Genomic DNA, 14,145 nt, shown 5'->3' on the forward strand with positions numbered 1-14,145 from the left:
TACTGACACGGTGACACCTTTTGGATGTCTTCTGGTAAAGAAAATGTTTACTCGATAAATCCAGAGTTTTGTGAATAATAAATAAATTTAAATTGCAAAGAGTTACTAGTTTAAAGATAAAATATAGCCCACAAATTAGTGATCCCGATAAAGCTCCGAAATTTTTATAAATAAAAAAATAATTAAATAAATATTTAGAAGAATAAAATTGAGTTTTTTCGATATATAAAAAAAACGTGATAGTTTATAACGTCCTCTGAACGTTATATACTATCACAATTAGATTAGTCACAAATTAATTACTCTTTTCTCTAATTATACTGCACAGAAATTAATAAAAAAAAAAAAAAAAAAAGACCCAAGCCGTGATACTATATCACGGCCAGACTTGAGGGTTCCCTTTTTTTTTTAAAATATGCTGTAAAATCATAACAGAAGCCATGTTTATTATTTACTAATTTATAATTTCAAGTAATGCAATTCATCTATTGCAGAGGATGCGTATTCGATATGGATATTTCAGAAAAGGAAAAGTCAACTTTCCGTTCCTTCTTATCTTGGCAATTGCTTCTTCCGTTCGTGTCTATATGAAGTGGGCCTTATTTAGCTTAACTATCCGATCCGCTATGCTATTGCTATAATTTGAAAATATCAGCTTGCTTGGAGACATTTTTGTCATTCTGGGTAAGACCGTGGGAGCGAGATCACCTGCCCCTAGGGTATTAATACTGGGGCGGGTACGGGTATCCCGGGTATACCCGGGAAGGGTACGGGTACATCTCGGGTACGGGTAGGTCGGGTAGGACGGGTATAAGGATAAGGGTATCTCGGGTATATTTTTCAAAAATCATACCCTACCCGTCCTATACCCGTACCCGTGTACCCTTCACGGGTAGGGCGGGAACGGGTACGGGTAGGACGGGTACGGGTATTTATTTATTTATTTTTTTTCTGGTTTTTTCTGGTTTTTTTGTTTCTGTTTTTTTGTTGGTTTTTTTTTTCTGGTTTTTTTTTTTTTTTTTTTTGCTTTTTTTTTTCTTTTTTTTTGCTTTTTTATTTTTTTGCTGTTTTTTTGTGTCTTTTTTTTATTTCTGTTTTTTTATTTCTATTTTTTTAATTTCTGTTTTTTAGATTTATTTTGGTAAATGTTAGATTTATTTTGAATAGGTTAGATTTAATTAAATGTTTTTTAATTTCTGTTTTTTATATTTATTTTTCTAAATGTTAGATTTATTTTGAATAGGTTAGATTTAATTAAATGTTTTTTAATTTCTGTTTTTTAATATCTGTTTTTTTTATTTCTGTTTTTTAATTTCTGTTTTTTAATTTCTGTTTTTTAGATTTATTTTTGTAAATGTTAGTGTTGTACCCTAAAATATTGCCAATTAAATATTGGTAATAATTTAAATGCTTGGAAATATGCCAAATGTTTTAAAACCTTCCCAAGACAAAGGGAAATGACATATTAAAATTCATGGTAATATTCTACATTTAAAACTATGAATTTTGATATAAGGTTCAGATTCTAACTCCAAATGGTTAAGGAGTTATGAATTTTCAAAGTTTATGCTGATTTGGCAGCTTCTGAGTGGTGCCACCTCAGCTCGGGTACCCATAGCAATAACCCTAAGCATCCTGGGTACAAATTGGAAGCCGCAAACCCCTATATTACAGGTGGGACCCTCTGGTCAGCGGCAGAAACAAAATTTCGCTGAGATCCAAAGATAGGTGGACTTGGAGCATATGGATCGAACTCTATGCACCAAACTGTAAGCGCCTAGGCTCACCCTGCACCATGCTCACCCGAATTAACGGGTTTGATTTAAACCCAGGCACTCAGCGCCTTTGAGCCCTCTGAGTTATATGAACTCGGCCTATTAAACCCCGACATTGTAAATCATGTTGTCAGCACCTAGGCCCATGGTACGCTTAGTTCATGCAAGTAAACAAAGAAAGGAAAAGAGAGAGGGGACCATGTCAGTGTCGTTGACGTGTGGGGCCCGAGTCCTGACATCTCCTCCTTCCCTCTCTCTCGCGCCATGACTAAACCCAGAGCCGAAATTCAAGAAATTCAAAAGGGAATTGAACAAACCTTTAGCTAGGATCAACAAGAGACTATGCTAGCTTCCCTTTGAATAGAACCTCGGCGACTATCCCTCTCTCACAGGTTCTAATTTTAACCGAGAAAGGAAGAAAGGCGAATTTGGGAACTTGGGCTTGAAGCCAAATTAAACTTTGAAACTTGGCAGAGGCACTAAAGGAGTGTATACGATGCCACTTGCACTTTTAATTTGAAGGCTAATTGACTCAATAGGTTGAATTGAGCGAAGAGCTTTAGCTCGGTTCCAGCCATGGCTGAGAGCATCAAATTAGTTATGCAGGTGGTAAATTGAGCCTTAGAACATGATAAGGGGACCAATACGATGCTATCTGTCAATGCCATATACTTGGAAGCTCGATAATCGAGAAGGGCCCATGTTAAGCCATGAAGTGGCTCGGGTCCAACACAACATAGCCTATCAGCTGCTCCCACCTCATTCTGGTCCCCAGGACACGTGCCTGGGACACCTGAGGTCACTCCAAAATAGAAGAATATTCCTCCTGCACCCCAGGAGTCATGCAAATCAAGCCACACCTCAGAAGCCATGAAATCAAGGGCTGCCATGCCATGCAATGCCCTAATGGTCAATCCAAGGGCTCAAATCAATACAACACACTCAAATGACATGTCAAAGTATAATTGGGTGATCCCCTGCCTTGATGGCATTCAAATAAACACAAATCAAGCAGAGGCATTTGATCAAACACCTCTGGCCAAGATGAGACCACCTCAGCCCTACCAAATCTGGAGCTGAGCCCTTAGCCTATAAAAAGGCACCCCAAATGAAGCTTAAAAAAAAAAAGAGGCAGACAGGAAGAAATCAAGATAAAGAGAAAGAAACACCTACACACACACAAACACACACATATACACATCAAGTAGTGTATACACTCACCATAAGCTTTATCTGAGCTTGTCAACTCTAATTCATAGGTAATTAGAGCTTGGATTCAATGTAAGGCCCCTAGGGGGCCATTGTATACATCAAATTTCATGAATAAAGCTATTGTCTTGCTATTTGATCTTTCTTTCTTGTGCTTCTTTGTTTCTTTTCTGTTCTGATGCAACAATCTTCCTTAAAAGCATTTAAATAATGCATATAAGCATTAAAAATACAAAATATGTTGTTTTAATCCAAACCCTTTCACAAAAATCACATTTTTGTACATTTTTTCTCTATTTTCTTTCATTTTCTTCTCCTCTGCCTCCCTTGATCATTTTTGTAAATTGATTAGAGGTAAAGATGAGTGTAGTGAGCCACAGGCATCCTTGCTCATCTGCCCCTTTGATTTCTTTACAAAAATAATCAAAATAAGGGAATAAAGTGACTTTAAATAAAAGATAAATGCACAAGGGTTGTTTAAAGTGAGCCACAGGCATCCTTTGCAACTCTCAACCCTAAGTCCACTTGAGAAAGGCCTATGTTGCTATTAAATCCAAGAAAATGGTGAAATTATGCCTTTCCAATGGTTAATTTCATTATTTTTGAGGATCTGATTGCAAATAGTGAAAAACTGAGGTTTGAAGTGTAAAAAGACAGCAACTAGGTTGCTCCATGTCACTTACATCTTTAAATCCATGAAGTTTTGATGATAATGCCTTTAAAACAAATGTAAAAGTGCCAAAACATGATTCTTAACAAAATCAGGGATCTCCCTGCATATTTCCAGGCACAGACATGTTTAAAATGTATTAAAATGATGATTTAATCCTTTTTGAACTCTTCATTTCTTCATTTTATGCTTGCTGGTATGAAAACAGTGGCTAAATGCCCTTGATGATTTGTATTGAACCAAACCAGGCTTTAAAAGGACTTGTACCAACCCCTGGCACCATAAAAAACTCAGTTTCAGCACTTAATTACATAAGGAGCTCAGCTGGTATGAAGGAATACATTAAAAAGCACTATATTGACCTCTGCTGATATAACAGCTATTTCAGAACAATAGGGGGACCAAACTGAAAAAATAAATTTCACAGCCAGATAGAACACATCAAAACACACAAAATTGATATAAAGTTTGCATCATTTGGACATTCCTATAGAAAGATATGGATCTCCAAAGTTCAACTTTTAAAAAATGGAAATTCTGTATTTAAAATGGTAAAATTACCATACATACCCCTGGCACTTGATCAAGTTATTTGGTTGAGTAAATAAACTCAGAAAGGTCCCAAATTTGGAACAAATATTCTTAGTATATATATCTTTGAGTTTATGAAATAAAATAAGCACATCATGTACATAAATCATAAGAAAATGGATCAGAAGGAACTGAAATAGTAAATTTTAAATGTCAAGCTAATCTAGAATCCATCTCAATTTAATCTGATGTCTCTAGTATGCCTGAATAACTTCCAAATGGTCTAAATGAACTCCTTGGATGTCCAATTAAGCCTTGAAACCTCTGTACCACTCTTTGGTACCACTTTGGTATTGAATCCGAGATGACAAAAATCAAATCGTGTCCTATCCTCTTCCAAACACAAAATTGATGCTCCTGATATCTTCAGTAACCTCACACGATCTCAAATGACCAATTAATTGAAAGAAATCACAAAGAAATTAATAGAAATCGATCTGAGACCCAATCGGTACCGACAAGCACTGTAGATGCCTGTTCTGCCGCCTCCGACGGTCTCCGGCAGCCGACAATAGTACCAATCGACTCCTGATACCAAGGCGATCACAGCCATGCCCTTGGCCGGCGCCGCCGTGACTTGGATCGGCCGAACTGAGTTTGTCAGTGAAGAACCCTAAGTCGACACAACTCTCTGCACAGATATTAAAGCAAGAAGCACGGATCTCAAAGCAAATCGTTTAATCCAATTAGCCAAATTCAAATCAAATCCAACGGCTCTCTGACATAGTGGGACCCATCTGTCAATTCAAATAAACCTCCTCACACGAATCTTAAAGCCCATTTGATAAAATCCTAACCTCTGCACATTAATTAATAGCCCAGTGCACATCTCAAAGGCCCAAAAGCTCAAATCTCAAAGCCCATGTAACCAGATCCTCTCTGTACTTATCTCAAAGCCCAATGATCTCAATCCAATGGCTTATGCACATCTCAAAGATCCAAAAGTCCAAATCTTAAAGCTCGGCACTGATCTTAAAGTCCACATGTGACCAGAAAATCCCCTTTTGCATATAAACCCCTTCTGTTTATTAAAATATACAGAAATATCCCTGTAAATTTATACAAAGGTCCCTGTCAGCATAAAACCTCCTCAAACAAGCCCTTAAAGGCCCAAATTGCATTCCAGACCCTATCAAAAGCCCAAATTACAGCCTCAAGTCCCTAGAAATTTACAAATAAGTCCCTGAGAGTATAAAATCTTCACAGATAAGCCCTTTCAAGTCCTTTTTGGCCATAACTTTCTCATACTAAGTCCAAATCGACTCAAATCAGTCCCAAATGAACCCAAATTAAATCCTCTATAATTTTAGACAATATTTGAACACATTCAAGTCTCAGCCATAATCTGAAATGACCAAAATGCCCCCTCTCTCGACATGTTTCATAAATAAAAGTGTAAAAATGATCTTTAAATACTCCTTTCAAGTTAAGAACACACAAATGATATTTCTCACGAATGTTCTCACACTTGAAACATATAAAATCCATGTCTTCATGCATATATCATGACGGTTAACCAAAACATGCTTCTAAAATTAGATGAGAACCAAACACATGACCAAAACAAGCCATACATGAGCCTCTCTTAGCCCTATTATTCAGTTCAATCCAAATAGGCACAAATCCTGGAATGCATGAGGTATTCAGTCTGACCCGAAAGGTCTTTCTGATGTAATTAACGGCGGGTGCTTGCACCTGTCGGGAGTAAAACGTCCTCGCAATCGAAAAAATAATAAAACCTCCGACAACTGATCATGAACGTAGGTTGTCACAAGGGGTGAACCAGAAGGAATGCAGGAAGCAAATCCCGAGTGAATGCCTTCCCCTGAGTTCGGTGACCTGCTCACATTCAAAGCAGCAGAGTACTGAACCCAGCCGGGAACATTTCAACTCACACCCACATAAAATCCCGCACCGTTAGCTAACCTGACGCCGTGCAACTTTCTGCCACCTACAGTTAGATTTATTTTGAATAGGTTAGATTTAATTAAATGTTTTTTAATTTCTGTTTTTTTTTTATTTCTGTTTTTTTATTTCTGTTTTTTTTAAAAACCGATCCTGATACTAATTTTTTTTTTTTTTTTTGCAGAACCAACTTTGAAAAAAAATAGTATTAGAATCAGTTGTTTCAAATAACCAATCCTAATACTATTTTTTTTTTTGCAGAACCAACTTTGTGTGGTGCGCTGTATGTAGTCTATATTCTTTTTTTTTTGCAGAACCAATCAGTTGTTACATTAATTTTTTTTGATGAAAATTAATGTAATTTATATTATTAAAATTTATGTGATAATATAATTAATTATTTGACATTGATATTTCATTTTGAAGTCATTTTGACTATTGAATTTTTTTTATACAATCATGCATGATGCATCAATGACTTGTGCCATATAATAATATACATAGGTCTTGAACCCTTGTTGTGTGGGGTTGTGAAGGAACGGATACGAACATCAGCATTTGGTCGATCGGAACCGTTAAAATGAAAGAATGTCATATTAATTTCACCATTATAAAATTTGATACAATTCAGGATTCATTTACTAGTTCATCAAAGCAAAACAATATAGCAACATCGCACAGCCGTAAATAGTTTACGTTGGATCAAGACTTACAGTTGTCGGGCCTTCGGCACTTTTACGTTATTAATGTTCCATGTTATATCTTGATCATTTTAAAAATTATTACATGTCATTTAATTACAGACCCACCGTTGGATGATCATGCAGAAATGAACGGTCTGCATTCCATTTAACAATTTGATGCCATTAATAATAATAAAATTGTACAAAATTGATCATGGTAGAGTTGATTTGGCCATACAAACACAAATAAATAATTTTTATATTTTTCACATTTTTCTTAATATTTATCCGTGTACAACTGTACATGCATTACCAAACAGAAAAAAAATAAATGGTAGCCGTTTGATGGTTGATAGACCATCAATATGAGTGGGGTTTACCTCAGTGATTTTTCTCATATATAGTATCAGGATCGGTTTTTTATAAAAAACCGATCCTGATACTAATTTTTTTTTTGGCAGAACCAACTTTGAAAAAAAATAGTATCAGGATCAGTTTTTTATAAAAAACCGATCCTGATACTATTTTTTTTTCAAAGTTGGTTCTGCAAAAAAAAAAAAAAAACTATTAGGATCGGTTTTTTATAAAAAATCGACCCTGATATTATTTTTTTTTTGCTGCAGAACCAACTTTGAAAAAAAATAGTATCAGGATCGGTGTTTTATAAAAAACCGATCCTGATACTATTTTTTTTTTTCAAAGTTGGTTCTGCCAAAAAAAAAAAAATTAGTATCAGGATCGGTTTTTTATAAACAACCGATCCTAATGATAACTCCCTATATAACCTGCTTAGGGTTCTTCTTATTTTCATTTCGCGCCTCTCATTTTCAACTTAGCGTCTCTGTCTTTGTGTCTCCGTATCTCCCTCTCAAATCCTCAGTACTCTTTGTCTCTCTCTCTCTGTCTCCGTCTCTCCCTCTCCTCCGTGTCTCTCTCTCTCTTTCTCTCCGTCTCTTCCTCTCAAAGCCGAGCCTCTCACACCTCTGGCTCAATTGTGTCAGTTTTTAATTTTTTTTATTGTTTCAAAAATTAATTAATGGTGTTTGTATATTGTTTTACAGTCTTGAGGACATCTCTCTCAAGTTACTTAATCATCCGGCCGATCAACTATCATGGTATTAGCTTTATCTAATTTTCTCATTATTATACTTTTAAAACACATTTTTTTTGTATTTTTTATTGGAAAATATTTTTCCATCTAATTGTTACCTTTGTTTTTGTTTTTAGGGTCTTTTTTAATCTCAAGTGATGTGATTGCAAAAGAGGTAATTATTGATTTTTTTATTGTTGTGCTTTACATTAATTGCATAAATGTGTATATTGCATAAATGTGTGTTAATTGAAGAAATAGCCCAATTAGTCACTTGTATGTTTGTTAATTAATTTTTTTTTGGATTTAAATTTCTTGTTGTAATATGTAATGCTTCACAAAACTTTGTATGAACATGAATTTTTTGTAATAGTTTAAGATGTGTATGATAATTAATTTAGGATGTGTATATGATATTTGATTATTACTTCTTATTGTGCAAAAAAAAAAAAATTTAGGGTGGTGGCTAGCAAAATATATATGGAAGCTGGTCAAATAAATAAAAATATTTTTTTTAGCTTCAATAAAACATCAGGATCGGTTATTTTAAACAACCGATCCAGATTACTACTATTAGGATCGGTTGTTTACAATAACCGATCCTAATTCTAAAAAAAAAAACTTTTAGGATCAGTTATTAAAAAATAACCGATCCTAAAAGTTTTTTTTTCAGATCCTAATTCTCTAAAAAAAATAAAACTTTTAGGATCGGTTATTTTTATAACCAATCGTAAAAGTTTTTTTTTTTTAGAGAATTATATCAAGATCGGTTTTACAAGAAAAACCGATCCAGATACTTAACTATCAAGATCGGTTTTTATGTAGAACCGATCCTGATAGTCTCATCTGGATCAGTTTTAATGAAATCCGATACTAATTGTGTTTTTTTAATTGGTATTAAAAAACGGGGGAAAAAATATTAGGATCGGTTCTCCGATATAACCGATCTAGATAAGTACTTATTAAGATCGGTTGGGTACAAAATACAAAACCGATCCTGATAGTATCAGTATCGCCTTCATCGAGATCGGTTATATTCCGATACTAATAGGCTTATATAACCGATCCTGATTCCTTATTTTCCACTAGTGATATGTGCAGTTTAAAAGTTTTGAGTATGGAGTAATTTGTAACGTCAAGTCAGTCAAGATATATTGTTCTAATGTCAAGTCAGTCAATTTAAGCTGTTAGATATATTGTTCTAATTGAATGTGACATTTGATTTCATTGATAATTGTAAAGTTACGAGAGCTTTCTAGTAGGTGCACAACAAATGAAAAATTTTGAAAAAGTTTTGTAGGAAGGGGAAAATAATACAGAGAGTTTGAAAAAATTGTAGCAACTTAGAAAGCATAAAAAACTTAATTTAACTGAGCTAATCCTTGGTTATCACCAGCCGTCGCAGTAACTGAAAATGCTCCAATCGCTCCAATTCCGTACCGGTGTCAGGTGTAGGTCGAACGTCGAACTACATAGCAAGAAAATTAAATAATACTTAGAAGTCATGCATTATAATATATATATATTAGTGAATAATTGCACTGGATCTGAATTCTGGATTGGAGGAGAGATTTGTAATTCCTTTATAAACTATAAGCTTCATAATATCATGTTTGTCTTTCGTAATTTAAGAAATTAACAAATTTACCCAGCCTTTTGGAACTCGTTTTAAATGTATAAAATACTCATTTATACTATTGCAGGAAATTTGGTCTGCAAGTACATATTCATATGATAATCATGTTGAATGGTTTGGATTGACAATTAGAATTTTGAAAACGAAGATATTGATCTGTAGTACGGACCCATCCATGCTATGCATAGTACCATAGAGTCACTCCTATAGAGAATGGTAAGTAAAATAATTACCTTCAGTACCATGCCAACTGCAGGGGAGATCATTGCTCAACTGGTACGCACGATGCTGCAGAAAGATTGAAACTGGGAAGGGGAAGGCAGAGAGTGTTACGAAGAGTCAAATACTGCATATTTATTGTCTCGTAAAGGTATAGTAAGAAATAATTACCATAGAGTCACTCTTACAGGTATAGTAAGAAATAATTACCATAGAGTCACTCTTACAGGAAATGGTATGCATAGTACCATACAATTAATCTTACAGGAAATGGTAAGTAAAATAATTATGTAGTAAAGGTATATGTTAAGATATGCTTATATAATTAGTGTAGGCAGACTCCATTAGATGTAAAATTATTTATTAGTGTATGCATAAATACATGTTTACATTGGATGTGAAAATAGTTGAGAAAATGCCAAGAAAGAAAAGAGCAACTGAGATTTCTAAAATTGAGAAATATACTTGTTATTTTGATAGAAACGCGTAGTTGTATATTTTGTTGAATTGCTTAAAAAACAAAAAACATTTTAGAATTTGCAAGCTATATATGCAGTAAATGAATACAAAGTATAATGTTCAAGCAATTGAAGCAAGCTATAAAAAATGTCGAGGGAAAAACTTTCAAAATCGAGATACATCTATTGGATACTCGTAGCGATGCTCTATTCTTGCAATTAGCTCGTTTAAAATCAGGTTTGTGTAGTGTTGTTTTGAGCTAAAGTCTCCTAATTATTATGGTAAATTAGAGCCTCATGCAAGTTTATAAACCATGCTTTAATTTGCACAACATTTTGCTAACATAATTAGGTATGCAGTTTTTCACGTAGCTAAACATTTTGCTAGTATACCAATGCTTAAAAAAAAAAATTCTTTATTTTTTAATTTAGGGCAACTAACCTTTCAAGCAATATGAGGTGCAGATTCATGTACGACTTCAGCCAGGCAAATTCCATCTTCACCAATATTGCAACTAAGAAGTTTCCAAAGGAAAACGAACATATTCAAATAAATGTATGGGGAAACAGAAGACAGCGTAAAATATAACTACTATTTGGATTATACAGAGTATACTACGACCATACAACACAGATCTGTCTTACTAGTAGTAAACAACATGAATTGTTAGCGCAATGTCAAACCCGTAAGGTTGGGCCATTTGAAATTCCCCCAATTTTTTCCTTTCAAAATTAATAAGATTTGAGTACAATCCAGTGTGAATAAATGTGTAAAATAAATTATACATGGGAGTGAGACCTAACCCACCAATGAGACCGGCACGGAGATCACTAATGATGTCACCATACAGGTTAGGCATGACCAAAACATCAAATAATGTTGGGTTCTTCACCAAATGCAACAAATTGTATAAATATGAGAGGAAAATGTTAGCTTATCATGCTTGAAGTTATCAAAAAATTATAGACGAATAATGCACATATACATCATCATACAGCAGTTGTCAATGATGACCTCTTCATATTCTATCTCTGGGTATTTCTCATGCACATATACATACCATCTCTGGAAATGTTAGATTATCATACACATATACATACTATCGTACATCAGTTGTCAATGAGGAGAGATACCAGTACTGAAGTAAGACCCAACTTAAGAAGGGTACTTAATTTTAGGGGACTTGCTATGCATATTGTAATGCATGTTTTCCATTGGAATAAGAAAAAAGTAGATTAATTGAGTTGGTGGCTGCCAGTTAAATTTAGAAATTGAGGTTTTTTTTGTGTGGCCCATCCCTAACTGCATTGAATTTAGTTATCCTAATACATAAGACTCACTAATAGCGAAGCGAAGGAGGCAATAAAGAGAAAAAATGAAATAAAGAAAAGAAGCCATACCTGAAGGATAAAGAGTAATGAAATTGGAAGTGTTGAGTCGTTTTTTTTTCACCTACGATGGTCTTTACCAACCTACACCTAGGGGGTGCAAACGGATCAGATAGTGCTCAACCCATATCTGTATCTGTATTTTTTTTCTGGATACGGATACGGATCGAATAGTAATCGAATACAGATACGGATCAGATATTAAATGGATACAGATACGAATTGGATATTTTCGGATACGAATACAGATACGGATATAATTTGGATTTCTAATTAACTTGTTACACCATTACATAATATATATCTAATTAACTAAAATTCACCAACATAACTATAACTTTAATTAAAAATACCAACACAAAAGAGAGTGATGCTTCTATGGACATAAGGACATATTTGTAAAATGAACATATTTTTATTTTCAAAGTTCAAACAGTTGATCCAAACCGTTCATCTTGTTCTCCATATTAATATGTGCTTGGAGACCAAATTTTACATTTTTTTGAATTTTTTTTACTATTTATTAAGATGGGTACAAAAAAATATCAAATTCAGACCATTGAATTTTGTACCCATCTTAATAAATAGTAAAAAAATTCAGAAAAAATGTAAAATTTGGTCTCCAATCACATATTAATATGGAGAACAAGATGAACAGTTCGGATCGACTAATTGAACTTTGAAAATAAAAATATGTTTATTTTACAAATAGGTCCTTATGTCCATAGAAGCCTTTGCCCACAAAAGATGCTCTTTAAAGATATTCTAATACAAAAGATAAATAGACATAAAAAATTCTCTCAAATCTTAACATATTCGAATATCTGAAAAAATAAAATATCCGGATCCAAATAATTACCCGTATCCGTATCCGATTCTAAAACTCAACCCGTATCCGTATCCAAATCTGCATAGAAAAAATCTGTATCCGTATCAGAATCCGCAACTATCTGTATCCGAATATTCGAATCCGCAAAAAATTTGGATACAGATCTGGATTCAGACGGGTAATATCCAACCCGTTTGCACCCCTACCTGCACCTGTTATAGCTGGAGAAATTTGTTGAAGTTGAATGAAATGTATTCATATTTCATAAACAATGATTCTCTTAATTTATTTTATTAGAGAAAAATGGAAATGCCACCAATTTCATTGAAAAAATCAAATTCATATTACAAGAAAGTGTAATAGATAAAACCTACACCACATCCAACGGTACCATACCTTGGTACCAGTACCTATCCAAAAATAGTACTGCTACGACAATCTGATATATGACTGCTGTAATGGCAGGAATACTGGAACCATTGTAATTGACAAGGGCAATATATAGTGCAAAAATTGACAAGGGAAAAATTGAAAGCAACAAATAACTTTACCTTGTATGCGAAATTGTTGAAGCAAACAATGTCTTCCACAATACAGACAATCTGTCCGGAATAAGGAGAGGGAAGAAATCAAAATAAGGTAGGTTTTAATTAGCGGGAAATGAAATCGTCTGTTTGGAATGAAGAGAATAGTACCGTACCTTGGAGCAGCGATAAAGACCAAAGGCAGTGGGAATTGCGTCCTCCCTCGAGATTAGAGTCAGGAATGGGCTCGTTATAGGGGACTGACGGCAAGAGGTGTACAGCGAGGAAATATAGGCCAACCGAAGAAGGCGGTGATAGTGGAAAGAACACGTTGCGAGGTCATGCTACATGTAGCGCACGGGAAAGAAATCGGTAGCCAAGTGTGGCCATATGCGCAATCCTGAAAAATTGAGGAAGCGGCGTTGTTTTCCCTTTTTTTTCCTGCCGTGCCCTCAAGAAAGGGTGGTGTGATTTTTCCCCAATTTTTTTTCCTTTCCCTTTGTATGTCGCAGGCTGTGATTTTTCCTTTTTTTTATGTCGCAGTGATAGCTCAAATTGGTTTGAACAAGAATGAGACGATGACGTTAGATGGCGTAAGGTGAAAACAACATCAGCCATCGATGCTAAATCGTGAGGCAGTTCAGGGGGCGCGTGCACTATTCATCCCAGCATCCAAAATTAAGGTTTTATAATATAAATATATATTTTGATGAACAATATAATACTATGATATAATTAGTGGCTAATATTTTAATAATATAATAGATGTTTTGTAACCAACAAACTAATTATGAATAAATATCTGTATCCGTCCAATATCTAATCCATATCTGTATCCTCATTCGAAAAATTATAACGGATACCGTATCCGACCGTTTACACCTCTAGTTTCATCTTTCCTGCCTATAAAAATAGACCTTGTGATCGGAAAGGGGTAACCCCGCATAAAACAAGAAATAGAATTAGATTTTGTGTCGCGTTTCTGATTGGAAGCGGAGGCGACGAAGGAAAAGAGAGGAGTTCGCGCGACTTTTTTCCTTCGAAACCCCGCTGGGAAATCCACGCCAAAACAAAGGAATTTGACGAGAATTGTACGGAACCGGATGAAGAGACGCAAAAAGCCTTCTTTCTTCTCCTGTTCACTTCTTCTTCCCGTTTGTTTCTTCT

General features: G+C 34.6%; 2 long non-coding RNA genes across 3 annotated transcripts; both read right to left on the bottom strand.

Annotated features, from left to right (window-relative positions):
• Positions 1-9,039: 9,039 nt before the first annotated feature.
• On the bottom strand, positions 9,040-11,276 carry LOC144553095 (uncharacterized). 2 transcript variants are annotated; one of them, XR_013511316.1, is made up of 4 exons: positions 11,045-11,276; positions 10,679-10,751; positions 9,793-9,864; positions 9,040-9,391 (listed from the first exon to the last, which is right to left on the bottom strand). It is a non-coding gene; the product is annotated as an uncharacterized LOC144553095 (long non-coding RNA). The 2 variants fall into 2 exon arrangements; XR_013511317.1 differs by having other exon boundaries at positions 11,041-11,276.
• A 344-nt stretch (positions 11,277-11,620) lies between these two features.
• Positions 11,621-13,351, bottom strand: LOC144552391 (uncharacterized). The gene is made up of 4 exons (XR_013511115.1): positions 13,155-13,351; positions 13,006-13,056; positions 12,661-12,675; positions 11,621-11,709 (listed from the first exon to the last, which is right to left on the bottom strand). It is a non-coding gene; the product is annotated as an uncharacterized LOC144552391 (long non-coding RNA).
• Between the last annotated feature and the right edge of the window lie 794 nt (positions 13,352-14,145).

This window comes from Carex rostrata, chromosome 4, assembly GCF_964058835.1.
Source record: "Carex rostrata chromosome 4, lpCarRost1.2, whole genome shotgun sequence".
In the NCBI taxonomy this organism is placed as follows: Eukaryota; Viridiplantae; Streptophyta; class Magnoliopsida; order Poales; family Cyperaceae; genus Carex; species Carex rostrata.